Source organism: Athalia rosae, chromosome 3 (genome assembly GCF_917208135.1).
Source record: "Athalia rosae chromosome 3, iyAthRosa1.1, whole genome shotgun sequence".
Lineage (NCBI taxonomy): Eukaryota > Metazoa > Arthropoda > Insecta > Hymenoptera > Athaliidae > Athalia > Athalia rosae.
In genome coordinates, this window is record NC_064028.1 from 12,435,330 (window position 1) to 12,461,799 (window position 26,470).

A 26,470-nucleotide genomic window follows, 5' to 3' on the forward strand; every position below is an offset into this window, starting at 1 on the left:
CGATCGGGATGCGATATTCTCTTCAGACATTTAAATCATTAGAGTAACACAAACGTCGAGTTGCAACGCCAAAACATCATTGGATTGGGACTTGTAATTTTTCAATGAAAGTTAATAATCGCGGTGGTGTCAGGTGAAGGTTGGCTTCCGCAACCTCGACCGGGATGCATCATTTCTTTCATGAATTCTGATCATCGAAGTAACACGTACGTCGAGTTGCAACGCCGGGAGATTCTTAGTTTGGGACTTGTAATTCTTCAAAGAAAATTATCACTCGCGGTGGTGTCAGGTGAAGGGTGGCTTCCGAAACCTCGATCGGGATGCGATATTCTTCTCAGACATTTTAATCATGAGAGTAACACAAACGTCGAGTTGCAACGCCAAAACATCATTAGTTTGGGACTTGTAATTTTTCAAAGAAAGTTAATAATCGCGGTGGTGTCAGGTGAAGGGTGGCTTTCGCAACCTCGATCAATATGGAATATTCTTTCAATACATTCTGATTATCAGAATGACACGTACGTCGAGTTGCAACGCCAAGAGATTTTTAGTTTGAGACTTGTAATTTTTCGAAGAAAATTATCACTAGCGGGGGTGTCAGGTTGAGGGTGGCTTCCGCAACCTCGATCGATATAAAAAATTTTTTTTATACATTTTGATTATTAAAGTAACACGAACGTCGAGTTGCAACGCCAAAACATCATTAGTTTGGGACTTGTAATTTTTCAAAGAAAGTTAATAATCGCGGGGGTGTCAGGTTAAGGGTGGCTTCCGCAACCTCGATCGATAGGAAATATTCTTTTCATACATGCTGATTATTAGAGTGACACGTACGTCAAGTTGGAACGCCGAGAGATTCTTAGTTTGGAACTTGTAATTTTTCAAAGAAATTATCACTCGCGGGGGTGTCAGGTTGAGGGTGGCTTCCGCAACCTCGACCGATATGGAATATCCTTTCCATACATTCTGAATATTAGAGTAACACCTACGTCGAGTTGCAACGCCGGAAGATTCTTAGTTTGAGACTTGTAATTTTTCAAAGAAAATTATCACTAGCGGGGGTGTCAGGTTGAGGGTGGCTTCCGCAACCTCGATCGATATGAAATACTTTTTTTATACATTTTGATTATTAAAGTAACACGAACGTCGAGTTGCAACGCCAAAACATCATTAGTTTGGGACTTGTAATTTTTCAAAGAAAGTTAATAATCGCGGGGGTGTCAGGTTAAGGGTGGCTTCCGCAACCTCGATCGATAGGAAATATTCTTTTCATACATCCTGATTATTAGAGTGACACGTACGTCAAGTTGGAACGCCGAGAGATTCTTAGTTTGGAACTTGTAATTTTTCAAAGAAATTATCACTCGCGGGGGTGTCAGGTTGAGGGTGGCTTCCGCAACCTCGACCGATATGGAATATCCTCTCCATACATTCTGATTATTAGAGTAACACCTACGTCGAGTTGCAACGCCGGAAGATTCTTAGTTTGAGACTTGTAATTTTTCAAAGAAAATTATCACTCGCGGTAGTGTCAGGTGAAGGGTGGCTTCCGCAACCTCGATCGATATGGAATATCCTTTCCATACATTCTGATTATTAGAGTAACACGTACGTCGAGTTGCAACGCCGAAAGATTCTTAGTTTGAGACTTGTAATTTTTCAAAGAAAATTATCACTCGCGGTGGTGTCAGGTGAAGGGTGGCTTCCGCAACCTCGATCGGGATGCGATATTCTCTTCAGACATTTTAATCATTAGAGTAACACAAACGTCGAGTTGCAACGCCAAAACATCATTGGATTGGGACTTGTAATTTTTCAATGAAAGTTAATAATCGCGGTGGTGTCAGGTGAAGGTTGGCTTCCGCAACCTCGACCGGGATGCATCATTTCTTTCATGAATTCTGATCATCGAAGTAACACGTACGTCGAGTTGCAACGCCGGGAGATTCTTAGTTTGGGACTTGTCATTCTTCAAAGAAAATTATCACTCGCGGTGGTGTCAGGTGAAGGGTGGCTTCCGAAACCTCGATCGGGATGCGATATTCTTCTCAGACATTTTAATCATGAGAGTAACACAAACGTCGAGTTGCAACGCCAAAACATCATTAGTTTGGGACTTGTAATTTTTCAAAGAAAGTTAATAATCGCGGTGGTGTCAGGTGAAGGGTGGCTTTCGCAACCTCGATCAATATGGAATATTCTTTCAATACATTCTGATTATCAGAATGACACGTACGTCGAGTTGCAACGCCAAGAGATTTTTAGTTTGAGACTTGTAATTTTTCGAAGAAAATTATCACTAGCGGGGGTGTCAGGTTGAGGGTGGCTTCCGCAACCTCGATCGATATGAAATATTTTTTTTATACATTTTGATTATTAAAGTAACACGAACGTCGAGTTGCAACGCCAAAACATCATTAGTTTGGGACTTGTAATTTTTCAAAGAAAGTTAATAATCGCGGGGGTGTCAGGTTAAGGGTGGCTTCCGCAACCTCGATCGATAGGAAATATTCTTTTCATACATGCTGATTATTAGAGTGACACGTACGTCAAGTTGGAACGCCGAGAGATTCTTAGTTTGGAACTTGTAATTTTTCAAAGAAATTATCACTCGCGGGGGTGTCAGGTTGAGGGTGGCTTCCGCAACCTCGACCGATATGGAATATCCTTTCCATACATTCTGAATATTAGAGTAACACCTACGTCGAGTTGCAACGCCGGAAGATTCTTAGTTTGAGACTTGTAATTTTTCAAAGAAAATTATCACTAGCGGGGGTGTCAGGTTGAGGGTGGCTTCCGCAACCTCGATCGATATGAAATACTTTTTTTATACATTTTGATTATTAAAGTAACACGAACGTCGAGTTGCAACGCCAAAACATCATTAGTTTGGGACTTGTAATTTTTCAAAGAAAGTTAATAATCGCGGGGGTGTCAGGTTAAGGGTGGCTTCCGCAACCTCGATCGATAGGAAATATTCTTTTCATACATGCTGATTATTAGAGTGACACGTACGTCAAGTTGGAACGCCGAGAGATTCTTAGTTTGGAACTTGTAATTTTTCAAAGAAATTATCACTCGCGGGGGTGTCAGGTTGAGGGTGGCTTCCGCAACCTCGACCGATATGGAATATCCTCTCCATACATTCTGATTATTAGAGTAACACCTACGTCGAGTTGCAACGCCGGAAGATTCTTAGTTTGAGACTTGTAATTTTTCAAAGAAAATTATCACTCGCGGTAGTGTCAGGTGAAGGGTGGCTTCCGCAACCTCGATCGATATGGAATATCCTTTCCATACATTCTGATTATTAGAGTAACACGTACGTCGAGTTGCAACGCCGAAAGATTCTTAGTTTGAGACTTGTAATTTTTCAAAGAAAATTATCACTCGCGGTGGTGTCAGGTGAAGGGTGGCTTCCGCAACCTCGATCGGGATGCGATATTCTCTTCAGACATTTTAATCATTAGAGTAACACAAACGTCGAGTTGCAACGCCAAAACATCATTAGATTGGGACTTGTAATTTTTCAATGAAAGTTAATAATCGCGGTGGTGTCAGGTGAAGGGTGGCTTCCGCAACCTCGACCGGGATGCATCATTTCTTTCATGAATTCTGATCATCGGAGTAACACGTACGTCGAGTTGCAACGCCGGGAGATTCCTAGTTTGGGACTTGTAATTCTTCAAAGAAAATTATCACTCGCGGTGGTGTCAGGTGAAGGGTGGCTTCCGAAACCTCGTTCGGGATGCGATATTCTTCTCAGACATTTTAATCATGAGAGTAACACAAACGTCGAGTTGCAACGCCAAAACATCATAAGTTTGGGACTTGTAATTTTTCAAAGAAAATTATCACTTGTGGGGGTGTCAGGTTAAGGGTGGCTTCCGAAACCTCGATCGATATGGAATATCCTTTTCATACATTCTGATTATTAGAGTAACACGTACGTCGAGTTGCAACGCCGAAATATTCTTAGTTTGAGACTTGTAATTTTTCAAAGAAAATTATCACTCGCAGTGGTGTCTGGTGAAGGGTGGCTTCCGCAACCTCGATCGGGATGCGATATTTTTTTCAGACATTTGATCATTAGAGTAACACAAACGTCGAGTTGCAACGCCAAAACATCATTAGTTTGGGACTTGTAATTTTTCAAAGAAATTTAATAATTGCGGTGGTGTCAGATGAAGGGTGGCTTCCGCAACCTCGGTCGATATGAAATATTTTTTTCATACATTTTGATTAGCAGAGTAACACGTGAGTCCATTTGCAACGCCGAAAGATTTCTAGTTTGGGACTTGTAATTCTTCAAAGAGAGTTAATAATCGCGGGGGTGTCAGGTTAAGGGTGGCTTGCGCAACCTCGACCGGGATGCATCATTTCTCCCATGAATTCTGATCATCAGAGTAACACCTACGTCGAGTTGCAACGCCGGAAGATTCTTAGTTTGAGACTTGTAATTTTTCAAAGAAAATTATCACTCGCGGTAGTGTCAGGTGAAGGGTGGCTTCCGCAACCTCGATCGAAATGCGATATTCTTTCCAGACATTTTAATCATCAGAGTAACACGTATGTCGATTTGCAACGCCGAAAGATCCCTAGTTTGGGACTTGTAATTTTTCAAAGAAAATTATCACTTGCGGGGGTGTCAGGTTAAGGGTGGCTTCCGCAACCTCGATCAATATGGAATATCCTTTCCATACATTCTGATTATTAGAGTAACACGTACGTCGAGTTGCAACGCCGAAAGATTCTTAGTTTGAGACTTGTAATTTTTCAAAGAAAATTATCACTCGCGGTGGTGTCAGGTAAAGGGTGGCTTCCGCAACCTCGATCGGGATGCGATATTCTCTTCAGACATTTCAATCATTAGAGTAACACAAACGTCGAGTTGCAACGCCAAAACATCATTAGATTGGGACTTGTAATTTTTCAATGAAAGTTAATAATCGCGGTGGTGTCAGGTGAAGGGTGGCTTCCGCAACCTCGACCGGGATGCATCATTTCTTTCATGAATTCTGATCATCGGAGTAACACGTACGTCGAGTTGCAACGCCGGGAGATTCCTAGTTTGGGACTTGTAATTCTTCAAAGAAAATTATCACTCGCGGTGGTGTCAGGTGAAGGGTGGCTTCCGAAACCTCGATCGGGATGCGATATTCTTCTCAGACGTTTTAATCATGAGAGTAACACAAACGTCGAGTTGCAACGCCAAAACATCATTAGTTTGGGACTTGTAATTTTTCAAAGAAAATTATCACTTGTGGGGGTGTCAGGTTAAGGGTGGCTTCCGAAACCTCGATCGATATGGAATATCCTTTTCATACATTCTGATTATTAGAGTAACACGTACGTCGAGTTGCAACGCCGAAAGATTCTTAGTTTGAGACTTGTAATTTTTCAAAGAAAATTATCACTCGCAGTGGTGTCTGGTGAAGGGTGGCTTCCGCAACCTCGATCGGGATGCGATATTTTTTTCAGACATTTGATCATTAGAGTAACACAAACGTCGAGTTGCAACGCCAAAACATCATTAGTTTGGGACTTGTAATTTTTCAAAGAAAGTTAATAATCGCGGTGGTGTCAGATAAAGGGTGGCTTCCGCGACCTCGGTCGATATGAAATATTTTTTTCATACATTTTGATTAGCAGAGTAACACGTGAGTCCATTTGCAACGCCGAAAGATTTCTAGTTTGGGACTTGTAATTCTTCAAAGAAAGTTAATAATCGCGGGGGTGTCAGGTTAAGGGTGGCTTGCGCAACCTCGACCGGGATGCATCATTTCTCCCATGAATTCTGATCATCAGAGTAACACGTACGTCGAGTTGCAACGCCGGGAGATTCCTAGTTTGGGACTTGTAATTCTTCAAAGAAAATTATCACTCGCGGGGGTGTCAGGTTGAGGGTGGCTTCCGCAACCTCGATCGGGATGCGATATTCTTTTCAGACATTTTGATCATCAGAGTAGGACAAACGTCGAGTTGCAACGCCAAAACATCATTAGTTTGGGACTTGTAATTTTTCAAAGAAAGTTAATAATCGCGGTGGTGTCAGGTGAAGGGTGGCTCCCGCAACCTCGGTCGATATGAAATATTTTTTTCATACATTTTGATTATCAGAGAAACACGTACGTCGATTTACAACGCCGAAAGATTCTTAGTTTGAGACTTGTAATTTTTCGAAGAAAATTATCACTAGCGGAGGTGTTAGGTTGAAGGTGGCTTTCGCAACCTCAATCGATATGAAAGATCCTTTTCATACATTCTGATCATCGGAGAAACACGTAAGTCGATTTGCAACGCCGAAAGATCTCTAGTTTGGGACTTGTGATTTTTTGAAGAAAATCATCACTCGCGGTGGTGTCAGGTGAAGGGTGGCTTCCGCAACCTCGATCGGGATGCGATATTCTTTTCAGACATTTTAATCATTAAAGTAACACAAACGTCGAGTTGCAACGCCAAAACATCATTAGTTTGGGACTTGTAATTTTTCAAAGAAAGTTAATAATCGCGGTTGTGTCAGGTGAAGGGTGGCTCCCGCAACCTCGGTCGATATGAAATATTTTTTTCATACATTTTGATTAGCAGAGTAACACGTGAGTCCATTCGCAACGCCGAAAGTTTTCTAGTTTGGGACTTGTAATTCTTCAGAGAAAGTTAATAATCGCGGGGGTGTCAGGTTAAGGGTGGCTTGCGCAACCTCGACCGGGATGCATCATTTCTCCCATGAATTCTGATCATCAGAGTAACACGTACGTCGAGTTGCAACGCCGGGAGATTCCTAGTTTGGGACTTGTAATTCTTCAAAGAAAATTATCACTCGCGGGGGTGTCAGGTTGAGGGTGGCTTCCGCAACCTCGATCGGGATGCGATATTCTTTTCAGACATTTTGATCATTAGAGTAGGACAAACGTCGAGTTGCAACGCCAAAACATCATTAGTTTGGGACTTGTAATTTTTCAAAGAAAGTTAATAATCGCGGTGGTGTCAGGTGAAGGGTGGCTCCCGCAACCTCGGTCGATATGAAATATTTTTTTCATACATTTTGATTATCAGAGAAACACGTACGTCGATTTACAACGCCGAAAGATTCTTAGTTTGAGACTTGTAATTTTTCAAAGAAAATTATCACTAGCGGAGGTGTTAGGTTGAAGGTGGCTTTCGCAACCTCAATCGATATGAAAGATCCTTTTCATACATTCTGATCATCGGAGAAACACGTAAGTCGATTTGCAACGCCGAAAGATCTCTAGTTTGGGACTTGTGATTTTTTGAAGAAAATCATCACTCGCGGTGGTGTCAGGTGAAGGGTGGCTTCCGCAACCTCGATCGGGATGCGATATTCTTTTCAGACATTTTAATCATTAAAGTAACACAAACGTCGAGTTGCAACGCCAAAACATCATTAGTTTGGGACTTGTAATTTTTCAAAGAAAGTTAATAATCGCGGTTGTGTCAGGTGAAGGGTGGCTCCCGCAACCTCGGTCGATATGAAATATTTTTTTCATACATTTTGATTAGCAGAGTAACACGTGAGTCCATTCGCAACGCCGAAAGTTTTCTAGTTTGGGACTTGTAATTCTTCAAAGAAAGTTAATAATCGCGGGGGTGTCAGGTTAAGGGTGGCTTCCGCAACCTCGACCGGGATGCATCATTTCTTTCATGAATTCTGATCATCAGAGTAACACGTACGTCGAGTTGCAACGCCAGGAGATTCCTAGTTTAGGACTTGTAATTCTTCGAAGAAAATTATCACTTGCGGGGGTGTCAGGTTGAGGGTGGCTTCCGCAACCTCGATCAATATGGAATATTTTCTTCATACATTCTGATTATCGGAGAAACACGTGAGTCCATTTGCAACGCCGAAAGATTTCTAGTTTGGGACTTGTAATTCTCCAAAGAAAGTTAATAATCGCGGGGGTGTCAGGTTAAGGGTGGCTTCCGCAACCTCGACCGGGATGCATCATTCCTTTCATGAATTCTGATCATCAGAGTAACACGTACGTCGAGTTGCAACGCCGGGAGATTCCTAGTTTGGGACTTGTAATTCTTCAAAGAAAATTATCACTCGCGGTGGTGTCAGGTGAAGGGTGGCTTCCGCAACCTCGATCGGGATGCAATATTCTTTCAATACAATCTGATTATCAGAATAACACGTATGCCGATTTGCAACGCCAAAAGATCCCTTAATTGGGACTTGTAATTCTTCAAAGAAAATTATCACTTGCGGGGGTGTCAGGTTAAGGGTGGCTTTCGCAACCTCGATCGATATGGAATATCCTCTCCATACATTCTGCTTATTAGAGTAACAAGTACGTCGAGTTGCAACGCCGAAAGATTCTTAGTTTGAGACTTGTAATTTTTCAAAGAAAATTATCACTCGCGGTGGTGTCAGGTGAAGGGTGGCTTCCGCAACCTCGATCGGGATGCAATATTTTTTTCAGACATTTAATCATTAGAGTAACACAAACGTCAAGTTGCGACGCCAAAACATCATTAGTTTGGGACTTGTAATTTTTCAAAGAAAGTTAATAATCGCGGTGGTGTCAGGTGAAGGGTGGCTTCCGCAACCTCGGTCGATATGAAATATTCTTTTCATACATTTTGATTAGCAGAGTAACACGTGAGTCCATTTGCAACGCCGAAAGATTTCTTGTTTGGGACTTGTAATTCTTCAAAGAAAGTTAATAATCGCGGGGGTGTCAGGTTAAGGGTGGCTTGCGCAACCTTGACCGGGATGCATCATTTCTCTTATGAATCCTGATCATCAGAGTAACACGTACGTCGAGTTGCAACGCCGGGAGATTCCTAGTTTGGGACTTGTAATTCTTCAAAGAAAATTATCACTCGCGGGGGTGTCAGGTTGAGGGTGGCTTCCGCAACCTCGATCGGGATGCGATATTCTTTTCAGACATTCTGATCATTAGAGTAACACAAACGTCGAGTTGCAACGCCAAAACATCATTAGTTTGGGACTTGTAATTTTTCAAAGAAAGTTAATAATCGCGGTGGTGTCAGGTGAAGGGTGGCTCCCGCAACCTCGGTCGATATGAAATATTTTTTTCATACATTTGAATTAGCAGAGTAACACGTGAGTCCATTTGCAACGCCGAAAGATTTCTAGTTTGGGACTTGTAATTCTTCAAAGAAAGTTGATAATCGCGGGGGTGTCAGGTTAAGGGTGGCTTCCGCAACCTCGACCGGGATGCATCATTTCTTTTATGAATTCTGATCATCAGAGTAACACGTACGTCGAGTTGCAACGCCGGGAGATTCCTAGTTTGGGACTTGTAATTCTTCAAAGAAAATTATCACTCGCGGGGGTGTCAGGTTGAGGGTGGCTTCCGCAACCTCGATCAGTATGGAATATTTTTTTCATATATTTTGATTATCAGATTAACACGTACGTCGATTTACAACGCCGAAAGATTCTTAGTTTGAGACTTGTAATTTTTCAAAGAAAATTATCACTAGCGGAGGTGTGAGGTTGAATGTGGCTTCCGCAACCTCGATCGATATGAAAGATCCTTTTCATACATTCTGATTATCGGAAAAACACGTAAGTCGATTTGCAACGCCGAAAGATCTCTAGTTTGGGACTTGTGATTTTTTGAAGAAAATCATCACTCGCGGTGGTGTCAGGTGAAGGGTGGCTTCCGCAACCTCGATCGGGATGCGATATCCTTCTCAGACATTTTAATCATTAGAGTAACACAAACGTCGAGTTGCAACGCCAAAACATCATTAGTTTGGGACTCGTAATTTTTCAAAGAAAGTTAATAATTGCGGTGGTGTCAGGTGAAGGGTGGCTCCCGCAACCTCGGTTGATATGGAATATTTTTTTCATACATTTTGATTAGCAGAGTAACACGTGAGTCCATTTGCAACGCCGAAAGATTTCTAGGTTGGGACTTGTAATTCTTCAAAGAAAGTTAATAATCGCGGGGGTGTCAGGTTAAGGGTGGCTTCCGCAACCTCGACCGGGAAGCATCATTCCTTCCATGAATTCTGATCATCAGAGTAACACGTACGTCAAGTTGCAACGCCGGGAGATTCCTAGTTTGGGACTTGTAATTCTTCAAAGAAAATTATCACTCGCGGGGGTGTCAGGTTGAAGGTGGCTTCCGCAACCTCGATCGATATGAAAGATCTTTTTCATACATTCTGATTATCGGAAAAAAACGTAAGTCGATTTGCAACGCCGAAAGATCTCTAGTTTGGGACTCGTGATTTTCTGAAGAAAATTATCACTCGCGGTGGTGTCAGGTGAAAGGTGGCTTCCGCAACCTCGATCAGGATGCAATTTTTGTTTCATAAATTCTGATCATCAGAGTAACACGTATGTCGATTTGCAACGCCGAAAGATCCCTAGTTTGGGACTTGTAATTTTTCAAAGAAAATTATCACTAGCGGAGGTGTTAGGTTGAAGGTGGCTTCCGCAACCTCGATCGATATGAAAGATCCTTTCCATACATTCTGATTATCGGAGAAACACGTTAGTCGATTTGCAACGCCGAAAGATCTCTAGTTTGAGACTTGTGATTTTTTGAAGAAAATCATCACTCGCGGTGGTGTCAGGTAAAGGGTGGCTTCCGCAACCTCGATCGGGATGCGATATTCTTATCAGACATTTTAGTCATTAGAGTAACACAAACGTCGAGTTGCAACGCCAAAACATCATTAGTTTGGGACTTGTAATTTTTCAAAGAAAGTTATAATCGCGAAGGTGTCAGGTGAAGGGTGGCTCGCGCAACTTCGGTCGATATGAAATATTTTTTTCATACATTTTGATTAGCAAAAAACACGTGAGTCCATTTGCAACGCCGAAAGATTTCTAGTTTGGGACTTGTTATTCTCCAAAGAAAGTTAATAATCGCGGGGGTGTCAGGTTAAGGGTGGCTTCCGCAACCTCGACCGGGATGCATCATTTCTTTCATGAATTCTGATCATCAGAGTAACACGTACGTCGAGTTGCAACGCCGGGAGATTCCTAGTTTGGGACTTGTAATTCTTCAAAGAAAATTATCACTCGCGGGGGTGTCAGGTTGAGGGTGGCTTCCGCAACCTTGATCGATATGGAATATTTTTTTCATACATTCTGATTATCAGAGAAACACGTACGTCGATTTGCAACGCCGAAAGATTCTTAGTTTAAGACTTGTAATTTTTCAAAGAAAATTATCACGAGCGGAGGTGTTAGGTTGAAGGTGGCTTCCGCAACCTCGATCGATATGAAAGATTCTTTCCATACATTCTGATTATCGGAGAAACACGTAAGTCGATTTGCAACGCCGAAAGATCTCTAGATTGGGACTTGTGATTTTTTGAAGAAAATTATCACTCGCGGTGGTGTCAGGTGAAGGGTGGCTTCCGCAACCTCGATCAGGATGCAATTTTTGTTTCATAAATTCTGATCATCAGAGTAACACGTGAGTCCATTTGCAACGCCGGAAGATTTTTAGTTTGGGACTTGTAATTCTTCAGAGAAAGTCAATAATCGCGGGGGTGTCAGGTTAAGGGTGGCTTCCGCAACCTCGACCGGGATGCATCATTCCTTTCATGAATTCTGATCATCAGAGTAACACGTACGTCGAGTTGCAACGCCGGGAGATTCCTAGTTTGGGACTTGTAATTCTTCAAAGAAAATTATCACTCGCGGGGGTGTCAGGTTGAGGCTGGCTTCCGCAACCTCGATCAATATGGAATATTTTTTTCATACATTCTGATCATCGGAGAAACACGTACGTCGATTTGCAACGCCGAAAGATTCTTAGTTTGAGACTTGTAATTTTTCAAAGAAAATTATCACTAGCGGAGGTGTTAGGTTAAAGGTGGCTCCTGCAACCTCGATCGATATGAAAGATCCTTTTCATACATTCTGATTATCGGAGAAACACGTAAGTCGATTTGCAACGCCGAAAGATCTCTAGTTTGGGACTTGTAATTCTTCAAAAGAAGTTAATAATCGCGGGGGTGTCAGGTTAAGGGTGGCTTCCGCAACCTCGATCAGGATGCAATATTTGTTTCATGAAGTCTGATCATCAGAGTAACACGTGAGTCCATTTGCAACGCCGAAAGATTTTTAGTTTGGGACTTGTAATTCTTCAAAGAAAGGTAATAATCGCGGGGGTGTCAGGTTAAGGGTGGCTTTCGCAACCTCGACCGGGATGCATCATTCCTTTCATGAATTCTGATCATCAGAGTAACACGTACGTCGAGTTGCAACGCCGGGAGATTCCTAGTTCGGGACTTGTAATTCTTCAAAGAAAATTATCACTCGCGGTGGTGTCAGGTGAAGAATGGCTTCCGCAACCTCGATCAGGATGCAATTTTTGTTTCATAAATTCTGATCATCAGAGTAACACGTGAGTCCATTTGCAACGCCGAAAGATTTTCAGTTTGGGACTTGTAATTCTTCAGAAAAAGTCAATAATCGCGGGGGTGTCAGGTTAAGGGTGGCTTCCGCAACCTCGACCAGGATGCATCATTCCTTTCATGAATTCTGATTATCGGAGAAACACGTAAGTCGATTTGCAACGCCGAAAGATCTTTAGTTTGGGACTTGTAATTCTTCAAAGAAAGTAATTAATCGCGGGGGTGTCAGGTTAAGGGTGGCTTTCGCAACCTTGATCAGGATGCAATTTTTGTTTCATAAATTCTGATCATCAGAGTAACACGTGAGTCCATTTGCAACGCCGGAAGATTTTTAGTTTGGGACTTGTAATTCTTCAAAGAAAGTTAATAATCGCGGGGGTTTCAGGTTAAAAGTGGCTTCCGCAACCTCGACCGGGATGCATCATTCCTTTCATGAATTCTGATCATCAGAGTAACACGTACGTCGAGTTGCAACGCCGGGAGATCCCTAGTTTGGGACTTGTAATTCCTCAAAGAAAATTATCACTCGCAGGGGTGTCAGGTTGAGGGTGGCTTCCGCAACCTCGATCGGGATGCGATATTCTTTCAATTCATTCTGATTATCAGAATGACACGTACGTCGAGTTGCAACGCCAAGAGATTTTAAGTTTGAGACTTGTAATTCTTCAAAGAAAGTTAATAATCGCGGGGGTGTCAGGTTAAGGGTGGCTTGCGCAACCTCGACCGAGATGCATCATTTTTCTCATGAATTCTGATCATCGGAGTAACACGTGAGTCTATTTGCAACGCCGAAAGATTTCTAGTTTGGGACTTGTAATTCTTCAAAGAAAATTATCACTCGCGGGGGTGTCAGGTTAAGGGTGGCTTCCGCAACCTCGATCAGGATGCAATTTTTGTTTCATAAATTCTAATCATCAGAGTAACACGTGAGTCCATTTGCAACGCCAAAACATCATTAGTTTGGGACTTGTAATTTTTCAAAGAAAGTTAATAATCGCGAAGGTGTCTGGTGAAGGGTGGCTCCCGCAACCTCGGTCGATGTGAAATATTTTTATCATACATTTTAATTAGCAGAGTAACACGTGAGTCCATTTGCAACGCCGAAAGATTTCTAGTTTGGGACTTGTAATTCTTCAAAGAAAGGTTATAATCGCGGGGGTGTCAGGTTAAGGGTGGCTTCCGCAACCTCGACCGGGATGCATCATTTCTTCCATAAATTCTGCTCATCAGAGTAACACGTACGTCGAGTTGCAACGCCGGGAGATTCCTAGTTTGGGACTTGTAATTCTTCAAAGAAAATTATCACTCGCGGGGGCGTCAGGTTGAGGGTGGCTTCCGCAACCTCGATCGGGATGCGATATTCTTTTCAGACATTTTGATCATCAGAGTAACACGTACGTCGATTTGCAACGCCGAAAGATTCTGAGTTTGAGACTTGTAATTTTTCAAAGAAAATTATCACTAGCGGAGGTGTTAGGTTGAAGGTGGCTTCCGCAAGCTCGATCGATATGAAAGATCCTTTTCATACATTCTGATTATCGGAGAAACACGTAAGTCGATTTGCAACGCCGAAAGATCTCTAGTTTGGGACTTGTGATTTTTTGAAGAAAATTATCACTCGCGGTGGTGTCAGGTGAAGGGTGGCTTCCGCAACCTCGATCAGGATGCAATTTTTGTTCCATAAATTCTGATCATCAGAGTAACACGTGAGTCCATTTGCAACGCCGAAAGATTTTTAGTTTGGGACTTGTAATTCTTCAAAGAAAGTTAATAATCGCGGGGGTGTCAGGTTAAGGGTGGCTGCCGCAACCTCGACCGGGATGCATCATTCCTTCCATGAATTCTGATCATCAGAGTAACACGTACGTCAAGTTGCAACGCCGGGAGATTCCTAGTTTGGGACTTGTAATTCTTCAAAGAAAATTATCACTCGCGGGGGTGTCAGGTTGAAGGTGGCTTCCGCAACCTCGATCGATATGGAAGATCTTTTTCATACATTCTGATTATCGGAGAAACACGTAAGTCGATTTGCAACGCCGAAAGATCTCTAGTTTGGGACTCGTGATTTTCTGAAGAAAATTATCACTCGCGGTGGTGTCAGGTGAAAGGTGGCTTCCGCAACCTCGATCGGGATGCGATATTCTTATCAGACATTTTAATCATTAGAGTAACACAAACTTCGAGTTGCAACGCCAAAACATCATTAGTTTGGGACTTGTAATTTTTCAAAGAAAGTTATAATCGCGAAGGTGTCAGGTGAAGGGTGGCTCCCGCAACTTCGGTCGATATGAGATATTTTTCTCATACATTTTGATTAGCAAAAAACACGTGAGTCCATTTGCAACGCCGAAAGATTTCTAGTTTGGGACTTGTAATTCACCAAAGAAAGTTAATAATCGCGGGGGTGTCAGGTTAAGGGTTGCTTCCGCAACTTCGACCGGGATGCATCATTTCTTTCATGAATTCTGATCATCAGAGTAACACGTACGTCGAGTTGCAACGCCGGGAGATTCCTAGTTTGGGACTTGTAATTCTTCAAAGAAAATTATCACTCGCGGGGGTGTCAGGTTGAGGGTGGCTTCCGCAACCTTGATCGATATGGAATATTTTTTTCATACATTCTGATTATCAGAGAAACACGTACGTCGATTTGCAACGCCGAAAGATTCTTAGTTTAAGACTTGTAATTTTTCAAAGAAAATTATCACGAGCGGAGGTGTTAGGTTGAAGGTGGCTTCCGCAACCTCGATCGATATGAAAGATCCTTTCCATACATTCTGATTATCGGAGAAACACGTTAGTCGATTTGCAACGCCGAAAGATCTCTAGTTTGAGACTTGTGATTTTTTGAAGAAAATCATCACTCGCGGTGGTGTCAGGTAAAGGGTGGCTTCCGCAACCTCGATCGGGATGCGATATTCTTATCAGACATTTTAGTCATTAGAGTAACACAAACGTCGAGTTGCAACGCCAAAACATCATTAGTTTGGGACTTGTAATTTTTCAAAGAAAGTTATAATCGCGAAGGTGTCAGGTGAAGGGTGGCTCCCGCAACTTCGGTCGATATGAAATATTTTTTTCATACATTTTGATTAGCAAAAAACACGTGAGTCCATTTGCAACGCCGAAAGATTTCTAGTTTGGGACTTGTAATTCTCCAAAGAAAGTTAATAATCGCGGGGGTGTCAGGTTAAGGGTGGCTTCCGCAACCTCGACCGGGATGCATCATTTCTTTCATGAATTCTGATCATCAGAGTAACACGTACGTCGAGTTGCAACGCCGGGAGATTCCTAGTTTGGGACTTGTAATTCTCCAAAGAAAATTATCACTCGCGGGGGTGTCAGGTTGAGGGTGGCTTCCGCAACCTTGATCGATATGGAATATTTTTTTCATACATTCTGATTATCAGAGAAACACGTACGTCGATTTGCAACGCCGAAAGATTCTTAGTTTAAGACTTGTAATTTTTCAAAGAAAATTATCACGAGCGGAGGTGTTAGGTTGAAGGTGGCTTCCGCAACCTCGATCGATATGAAAGATTCTTTCCATACATTCTGATTATCGGAGAAACACGTACGTCGATTTGCAACGCCGAAAGATTCCTAGTTTGGGACTTGTAATTCTCCAAAGAAAATTATCACTCGCGGGGGTGTCAGGTTGAGGGTGGCTTCCGCAACCTCGATCAATATGGAATATTTTTTTCATACATTCTGATCATCGGAGAAACACGTACGTCGATTTGCAACGCCGAAAGATTCTTAGTTTGAGACTTGTAATTTTTCAAAGAAAATTATCACTAGCGGAGGTGTTAGGTTAAAGGTGGCTCCTGCAACCTCGATCGATATGAAAGATCCTTTTCATACATTCTGATTATCGGAGAAACACGTAAGTCGATTTGCAACGCCGAAAGATCTCTAGTTTGGGACTTGTAATTCACCAAAGAAAGTTAATAATCGCGGGGGTGTCAGGTTAAGGGTGGCTTCCGCAACTTCGACCGGGATGCATCATTTCTTTCATGAATTCTGATCATCAGAGTAACACGTACGTCGAGTTGCAACGCCGGGAGATTCCTAGTTTGGGACTTGTAATTCTTCAAAGAAAATTATCACTCGCGGGGGTGTCAGGTTGAGGGTGGCTTCCGCAACCTCGATCGATATGAAAGATCCTTTTCATACATTCTGATTATCGGAGAAACACGTAAGTCGATTTGCAACGCCGAAAGATCTCTAGTTTGGGACTTGTAATTCTTCAAAAGAAGTTAATAATCGCGGGGGTGTCAGGTTAAGAGTGGCTTTCGCAACCTCGATCAGGATGCAATATTTGTTTCATAAATTCTGATCATCAGAGTAACACGTGAGTCCATTTGCAACGCCGAAAGATTTTTAGTTTGGGACTTGTAATTCTTCAAAGAAAGGTAATAATCGCGGGGGTGTCAGGTTAAGGGTGGCTTTCGCAACCTCGACCGGGATGCATCATTCCTTTCATAAATTCTGATCATCAGAGTAACACGTACGTCGAGTTGCAACGCCGGGAGATTCCTAGTTTGGGACTTGTAATTCTTCAAAGAAAATTATCACTCGCGGGGGTGTCAGGTTGAGGGTGGCTTCCGCAACCTCGATCGGGATGCGATATTTTTTTCAGACATTTTGATCATTAGAGTCACACAAACGTCGAGTTGCAACGCCAAAACATCATTAGTTTGGGACTTGTAATTTTTCAAAGAAAGTTAATAATCGCGGTGGTGTCAGGTGAAGAATGGCTTCCGCAACCTCGATCAGGATGCAATTTTTGTTTCATAAATTCTGATCATCAGAGTAACACGTGAGTCCATTTGCAACGCCGAAAGATTTTCAGTTTGGGACTTGTAATTCTTCAAAGAAAGTCAATAATCGCGGGGGTGTCAGGTTAAGGGTGGCTTCCGCAACCTCGACCGGGATGCATCATTCCTTTCATGAATTCTGATTATCGGAGAAACACGTAAGTCGATTTGCAACGCCGAAAGATCTTTAGTTTGGGACTTGTAATTCTTCAAGGAAAGTTAATAATCGCGGGGGTGTCAGGTTAAGGGTGGCTTTCGCAACCTTGATCAGGATGCAATTTTTGTTTCATAAATTCTGATCATCAGAGTAACACGTGAGTCCATTTGCAACGCCGGAAGATTTTTAGTTTGGGACTTGTAATTCTTCAAAGAAAGTTAATAATCGCGGGGGTTTCAGGTTAAAAGTGGCTTCCGCAACCTCGACCGGGATGCATCATTCCTTTCATGAATTCTGATCATCAGAGTAACACGTACGTCGAGTTGCAACGCCGGGAGATCCCTAGTTTGGGACTTGTAATTCCTCAAAGAAAATTATCACTCGCAGGGGTGTCAGGTTGAGGGTGGCTTCCGCAACCTCGATCGGGATGCGATATTCTTTCAATTCATTCTGATTATCAGAATGACACGTACGTCGAGTTGCAACGCCAAGAGATTTTAAGTTTGAGACTTGTAATTCTTCAAAGAAAGTTAATAATCGCGGGGGTGTCAGGTTAAGGGTGGCTTGCGCAACCTCGACCGAGATGCATCATTTTTCTCATGAATTCTGATCATCGGAGTAACACGTGAGTCTATTTGCAACGCCGAAAGATTTCTAGTTTGGGACTTGTAATTCTTCAAAGAAAATTATCACTCGCGGGGGTGTCAGGTTAAGGGTGGCTTCCGCAACCTCGATCAGGATGCAATTTTTGTTTCATAAATTCTAATCATCAGAGTAACACGTGAGTCCATTTGCAACGCCAAAACATCATTAGTTTGGGACTTGTAATTTTTCAAAGAAAGTTAATAATCGCGAAAGTGTCTGGTGAAGGGTGGCTCCCGCAACCTCGGTCGATGTGAAATATTTTTATCATACATTTTAATTAGCAGAGTAACACGTGAGTCCATTTGCAACGCCGAAAGATTTCTAGTTTGGGACTTGTAATTCTTCAAAGAAAGGTTATAATCGCGGGGGTGTCAGGTTAAGGGTGGCTTCCGCAACCTCGACCGGGATGCATCATTTCTTCCATAAATTCTGCTCATCAGAGTAACACGTACGTCGAGTTGCAACGCCGGGAGATTCCTAGTTTGGGACTTGTAATTCTTCAAAGAAAATTATCACTCGCGGGGGCGTCAGGTTGAGGGTGGCTTCCGCAACCTCGATCGGGATGCGATATTCTTTTCAGACATTTTGATCATCAGAGTAACACGTACGTCGATTTGCAACGCCGAAAGATTCTGAGTTTGAGACTTGTAATTTTTCAAAGAAAATTATCACTAGCGGAGGTGTTAGGTTGAAGGTGGCTTCCGCAAGCTCGATCGATATGAAAGATCCTTTTCATACATTCTGATTATCGGAGAAACACGTAAGTCGATTTGCAACGCCGAAAGATCTCTAGTTTGGGACTTGTGATTTTTTGAAGAAAATTATCACTCGCGGTGGTGTCAGGTGAAGGGTGGCTTCCGCAACCTCGATCAGGATGCAATTTTTGTTCCATAAATTCTGATCATCAGAGTAACACGTGAGTCCATTTGCAACGCCGAAAGATTTTTAGTTTGGGACTTGTAATTCTTCAAAGAAAGTTAATAATCGCGGGGGTGTCAGGTTAAGGGTGGCTTCCGCAACCTCGACCGGGATGCATCATTCCTTCCATGAATTCTGATCATCAGAGTAACACGTACGTCAAGTTGCAACGCCGGGAGATTCCTAGTTTGGGACTTGTAATTCTTCAAAGAAAATTATCACTCGCGGGGGTGTCAGGTTGAAGGTGGCTTCCGCAACCTCGATCGATATGGAAGATCTTTTTCATACATTCTGATTATCGGAGAAACACGTTAGTCGATTTGCAACGCCGAAAGATCTCTAGTTTGGGACTCGTGATTTTCTGAAGAAAATTATCACTCGCGGTGGTGTCAGGTGAAAGGTGGCTTCCGCAACCTCGATCAGGATGCAATTTTTGTTTCATAAATTCTGATCATCAGAGTAACACGTATGTCGATTTGCAACGCCGAAAGATCCCTAGTTTACGACTTGTAATTTTTCAAAGAAAATTATCTTTCGCGGGGGTGATAGGTTGAGAGTGGCTTCCGCAACCTTGATCAATATGGAATATTTTTTTCATACATTTTGATTATCAGATTAACACGTACGTCGATTTACAACGCCGAAAGATCCTTAGTTTGAGACTTGTAATTTTTCTAAGTAAATTATCACTAGCGGAGGTGTTAGGTTGAAGGTGGCTTCCGCAACCTCGATCGATATGAAAGATCCTTTTCATACATTCTGATTATCGGAGAAACACGTTAGTCGATTTGCAACGCCGAAAGATCTCTAGTATGGGACTTGTGATTTTTTGAAGAAAATCATCACTCGCGGTGGTGTCAGGTAAAGGGTGGCTTCCGCAACCTCGATCGGGATGCGATATTCTTATCAGACATTTTAATCATTAGAGTAACACAAACTTCGAGTTGCAACGCCAAAACATCATTAGTTTGGGACTTGTAATTTTTCAAAGAAAGTTATAATCGCGAAGGTGTCAGGTGAAGGGTGGCTCCCGCAACTTCGGTCGATATGAGATATTTTTCTCATACATTTTGATTAGCAAAAAACACGTGAGTCCATTTGCAACGCCGAAAGATTTTTAGTTTGGGACTTGTAATTCACCAAAGAAAGTTAATAATCGCGGGGGTGTCAGGTTAAGGGTGGCTTCCGCAACTTCGACCGGGATGCATCATTTCTTTCATGAATTCTGATCATCAGAGTAACACGTACGTCGAGTTGCAACGCCGGGAGATTCCTAGTTTGGGACTTGTAATTCTTCAAAGAAAATTATCACTCGCGGGGGTGTCAGGTTGAGGGTGGCTTCCGCAACCTTGATCGATATGGAATATTTTTTTCATACATTCTGATTATCAGAGAAACACGTACGTCGATTTGCAACGCCGAAAGATTCTTAGTTTAAGACTTGTAATTTTTCAAAGAAAATTATCACGAGCGGAGGTGTTAGGTTGAAGGTGGCTTCCGCAACCTCGATCAATATGAAAGATCCTTTCCATACATTCTGATTATCGGAGAAACACGTAAGTCGATTTGCAACGCCGAAAGATCTCTAGTTTGGGACTTGTGATTTTTTGAAGAAAATTATCACTCGCGGTGGTGTCAGGTGAAGGGTGGCTTCCGCAACCTCGATCAGGATGCAATTTTTGTTTCATAAATTCTGATCATCAGAGTAACACGTGAGTCCATTTGCAACGCCGGAAGATTTTTAGTTTGGGACTTGTAATTCTTCAAAGAAAGTCAATAATCGCGGGGATGTCATTTTAAGGGTGGCTTCCGCAACCTCGACCGGGATGCATCATTCCTTTCATGAATTCTGATCATCAGAGTAACACGTACGTCGAGTTGCAACGCCGGGAGATTCCTAGTTTGGGACTTGTAATTCTTCAAAGAAAATTATCACTCGCGGGGGTGTCAGGTTGAGGGTGGCTTCCGCAACCTCGATCAATATGGAATATTTTTTTCATACATTCTGATCATCGGAGAAACACGTACGTCGATTTGCAACGCCGAAAGATTCTTAGTTTGAGACTTGTAATTTTTCAAAGAAAATTATCACTAGCGGAGGTGTTAGGTTAAAGGTGGCTCCTGCAACCTCGATCGATATGAAAGATCCTTTCCATACATTCTGATTACCGGAGAAACACGTAAGTCGATTTGCAACGCCGAAAGATCTCTAGTTTGGGACTTGTAATTCTTCAAAAAAAGTTAATAATCGCGGGGGTGTCAGGTTAAGGGTGGCTTCCGCAACCTCGATCAGGATGCAATTTTTGTTTCATAAATTCTGATCATCAGAGTAACACGTGAGTCCATTTGCAACGCCGAAAGATTTTTAGTTTGGGACTTGTAATTCTTCAAAGAAAGTTAATAATCGCGGGGGTGTCAGGTTAAGGGTGGCTTTCGCAACCTCGACCGGGATGCATCATTCCTTTCATGAATTCTGATCATCAGAGTAACACGTACGTCGAGTTGCAACGCCGGAAGATTCCTAGTTTGGGACTTGTAATTCTTCAAAGAAAATTATCACTCGCGGGGGTGTCAGGTTGAGGGTGGCTTCCGCAACCTCGATCGGGATGCGATATTTTTTTCAGACATTTTGATCATTAGAGTCACACAAACGTCGAGTTGCAACGCCAAAACATCATTAGTTTGGGACTTGTAATTTTTCAAAGAAAGTTAATAATCGCGGTGGTGTCAGGTGAAGAATGGCTTCCGCAACCTCGATCAGGATGCAATTTTTGTTTCATAAATTCTGATCATCTGAGTAACACGTGAGTCCATTTGCAACGCCGAAAGATTTTCAGTTTGGGACTTGTAATTCTTCAAAGAAAGTCAATAATCGCGGGGGTGTCAGGTTAAGGGTGGCTTCCGCAACCTCGACCGGGATGCATCATTCCTTTCATGAATTCTGATTATCGGAGAAACACGTAAGTCGATTTGCAACGCCGAAAGATGTTTTGTTTGGGACTTGTAATTCTTCAAAGAAAGTTAATAATCGCGGGGGTGTCAGGTTAAGGGTGGCTTTCGCAACCTCGATCAGGATGCAATTTTTGTTTCATAAATTCTGATCATCAGAGTAACACGTGAGTCCATTTGCAACGCCGGAAGATTTTTAGTTTGGGACTTGTAATTCTTCAAAGAAAGTTAATAATCGCGGGGGTTTCAGGTTAAGGGTGGCTTCCGCGACCTCGACCGGGATGCATCATTCCTTTCATGAATTCTGATCATCAGAGTAACACGTACGTCGAGTTGCAACGCCGGGAGATCCCTAGTTTGGGACTTGTAATTCCTCAAAGAAAATTATCACTCGCAGGGGTGTCAGGTTGAGGGTGACTTCCGCAACCTCGATCGGGATGCGATATTCTTTCAATTCATTCTGATTATCAGAATGACACGTACGTCGAGTTGCAACGCCAAGAGATTTTAAGTTTGAGACTTGTAATTCTTCAAAGAAAGTTAATAATCGCGGGGGTGTCAGGTTAAGGGTGGCTTGCGCAACCTCGACCGAGATGCATCATTTTTTTCATGAATTCTGATCATCGGAGTAACACGTGAGTCTATTTGCAACGCCGAAAGATTTCTAGTTTGGGACTTGTAATTCTTCAAAGAAAATTATCACTCGCGGGGGTGTCAGGTTAAGGGTGGCTTCCGCAACCTCGATCAGGATGCAATTTTTGTTTCATAAATTCTGATCATCAGAGTAACACGTGAGTCCATTTGCAACGCCAAAACATCATTAGTTTGGGACTTGTAATTTTTCAAAGAAAGTTAATAATCGCGAAGGTGTCTGGTGAAGGGTGGCTCCCGCAACCTCGGTCGATGTGAAATATTTTTATCATACATTTTAATAAGCAGAGTAACACGTGAGTCCATTTGCAACGCCGGAAGATTTTTAGTTTGGGACTTGTAATTCTTCAAAGAAAGTCAATAATCGCGGGGGTGTCAGGTTAAGGGTGGCTTCCGCAACCTCGACCGGGATGCATCATTCCTTTCATGAATTCTGATCATCAGAGTAACACGTACGTCGAGTTGCAACGCCGGGAGATTCCTAGTTTGGGACTTGTAATTCTTCAAAGAAAATTATCACTCGCGGGGGTGTCAGGTTGAGGGTGGCTTCCGCAACCTCGATCAATATGGGATATTTTTTTCATACATTCTGATTATCGGAGAAACACGTACGTCGATTTGCAACGCCGAAAGATTCTTAGTTTGAGACTTGTAATTTTTCAAAGAAAATTATCACTAGCGGAGGTGTTAGGTTAAAGGTGGCTCCCGCAACCTCGATCGATATGAAAGATCCTTTTCATACATTCTGATTATCGGAGGAACACGTAAGTCGATTTGCAACGCCGAAAGATCTCTAGTTTGGGACTTGTAATTCTTCAAAAAAAGTTAATAATCGCGGGGGTGTCAGGTTAAGGGTGGCTTCCGCAACCTCGATCAGGATGCAATTTTTGTTTCATAAATTCTGAACATCAGAGTAACACGTGAGTCCATTTGCAACGCCGAAAGATTTTTAGTTTGGGACTTGTAATTCTTCAAAGAAAGTTAATAATCGCGGGGGGTGTCAGGTTAAGGGTGGCTTTCGCAACCTCGACCGGGATGCATCATTCCTCTCATGAATTCTGATCATCAGAGTAACACGTACGTCGAGTTGCAACGCCGGGAGATTTCTAGTTTGGGACTTGTAATTCTTCAAAGAAAATTATCACTCGCGGTCGTGTCAGGTTGAGGGTGGCTTCCGCAACCTCGATCGGGATGCGATATTTTTTTCAGACATTTTGATCATTAGAGTCACACAAACGTCGAGTTGCAACGCCAAAACATCATTAGTTTGGGACTTGTAATTTTTCAAAGAAAGTTAATAATCGCGGTGGTGTCAGGTGAAGAATGGCTTCCGCAACCTCGATCAGGATGCAATTTTTGTTCCATAAATTCTGATCATCAGAGTAACACGTGAGTCCATTTGCAACGCCGAAAGATTTTCAGTTTGGGACTTGTAATTTTTCAAAGAAAGTCAATAATCGCGGGGGTGTCAGGTTAAGGGTGGCTTCCGCAACCTCGACCGGGATGCATCATTCCTTTCATGAATTCTGATCATCGAAGTAACACGTACGTCGAGTTGCAACGCCGGGAGATTCCTAGTTTGGGACTTGTAATTCTTCAAAGAAAATTATCACTCGCGGGGGTGTCAGGTTAAGGGTGGCTTCCGCAACCTCGATCGGAATGCGATATTCTTTCAATTCATTCTGATTATCAGAATGACACGTACGTCGAGTTGCAACGCCAAGAGATTTTAAGTTTGAGACTTGTAATTCTTCAAAGAAAGGTAATAATCGCGGGGGTGTCAGGTTAAGGGTGGCTTGCGCAACCTCGACCGGGATGCATCATTTTTCTCATGAATTCTGATCATCGGAGTAACACGTGAGTCTATTTGCAACGCCGAAAGATTTCTAGTTTGGGACTTGTAATTCTTCAAAGAAAATTATCACTCGCGGGGGTGTCAGGTTAAGGGTGGCTTCCGCAACCTCGATCAGGATGCAATTTTTGTTTCATAAATTCTGATCATCAGAGTAACACGTGAGTCCATTTGCAACGCCAAAACATCATTAGTTTGGGACTTGTAATTTTTCAAAGAAAGTTAATAATCGCGAAGGTGTCTGGTGAAGGGTGGCTCCCGCAACCTCAGTCGATGTGAAATATTTTTTCCATACATTTTAATTAGCAGAGTAACACGTGAGTCCATTTGCAACGCCGAAAGATTTCTAGTTTGGGACTTGTAATTCTTCAAAGAAAGTTAATAATCGCGGGGGTGTCAGGTTAAGGGTGGCTTCCGCAACCTCGACCGGGATGCATCATTTCTTCCATGAATTCTGATCATCAGAGTAACACGTACGTCGAGTTGCAACGCCGGGAGATTCCTAGTTTGGGACTTGTAATTCTTCAAAGAAAATTATCAGTTGCGAGGGTGTCAGGTTGAGGGTGGCTTCCGCAACCTCGATCAATATGGAATATCTTTTTTATACATTTTGATTATCAGAGTAACACGTTCGTCGATTTACAACGCCGAAAGATTCTTAGTTTGAGACTTGTAATTTTTCAAAGAAAATTATCACTAGCGGAGGTGTTAGGTTGAGGGTGGCTTCCGCAACCTCGATCGATATGAAAGATCCTTTTCATACATTCTGATTATCGGAGAAACACGTTAGTCGATTTGCAACGCCGAAAGATCTCTAGTTTCGGACTTGTGATTTTTTGAAGAAAATCATCACTCGCGGTGGTGTCAGGTAAAGGGTGGCTTCCGCAACCTCGATCGGGATGCGATATTCTTTTCAGACATTTCAATCATTAGAGTAACACAAACGTCGAGTTGCAACGCCAAAACATCATTAGTTTGGGACTTGTAATTTTTCAAAGAAAGTTAATAATCGCGAAGGTGTCAGGTGAAGGGTGGCTCCCGCAACCTCGGTCGATATGAAATATTTTTTTCATACATTTTGATTAGCAAAAAACACGTGAGTCCATTTGCAACGCCGAAAGATTTCTAGTTTGGGACTCGTAATTCTCCAAAGAAAGTTAATAATCGCGGGGGTGTCAGGTTAAGGGTGGCTTCCGCAACCTCGACCGGAATGCATCATCCCTTTCATGAATTCTGATCATCAGAGTAACACGTACGTCGAGTTGCAACGCCGGGAGATTCCTAGTTTGGGACTTGTAATTCTTCAAAGAAAATTATCACTCGCGGGGGTGTCAGGTTGAGGGTGGCTTCCGCAACCTCGATCGGGATGCGATATTTTTTTCAGACATTTTGATCATTAGAGTCACACAAACGTCGAGTTGCAACGCCAAAACATTATTAGTTTGGGACTTGTAATTTTTCAAAGAAAGTTAATAATCGCGGTGGTGTCAGGTGAAGAATGGCTTCCGCAACCTTGATCAGGATGCAATTTTTGTTTCATAAATTCTGATCATCAGAGTAACACGTGAGTCCATTTGCAACGCCGAAAGATTTTTAGTTTGGGACTTGTAATTCTTCAAAGAAAGTTAATAATCGCGGGGGTGTTAGGTTAAGGGTGGCTTCCGCAACCTCGACCGGGATGCATCATTCCTTTCATGAATTCTGATCATCAGAGTAACACGTACGTCGAGTTGCAACGCCGGGAGATCCCTAGTTTGGGACTTGTAATTCTTCTAAGAAAGTTAATAATCGCGGGGGTGTCAAGTTAAGGGTGGCTTCCGCAACTTCGACCGGAATGCATCATTTCTTCCATGAATTCTGATCATCAGAGTAACACGTACGTCGAGTTGCAACGCCGGGAGATTCCTAGTTTGGGACTTGTAATTCTTCAAAGAAAATTATCACTCGCGGGGGTGTCAGGTTGAGGGTGGCTTCCGCAACCTCGATCGGGATGCGATATTTTTTCAATTCATTCTGATTATCAGAATGACACGTACGTCGAGTTGCAACGCCAAGAGATTTTAAGTTTGAGACTTGTAATTTTTCAAAGAAAATTATCACTAG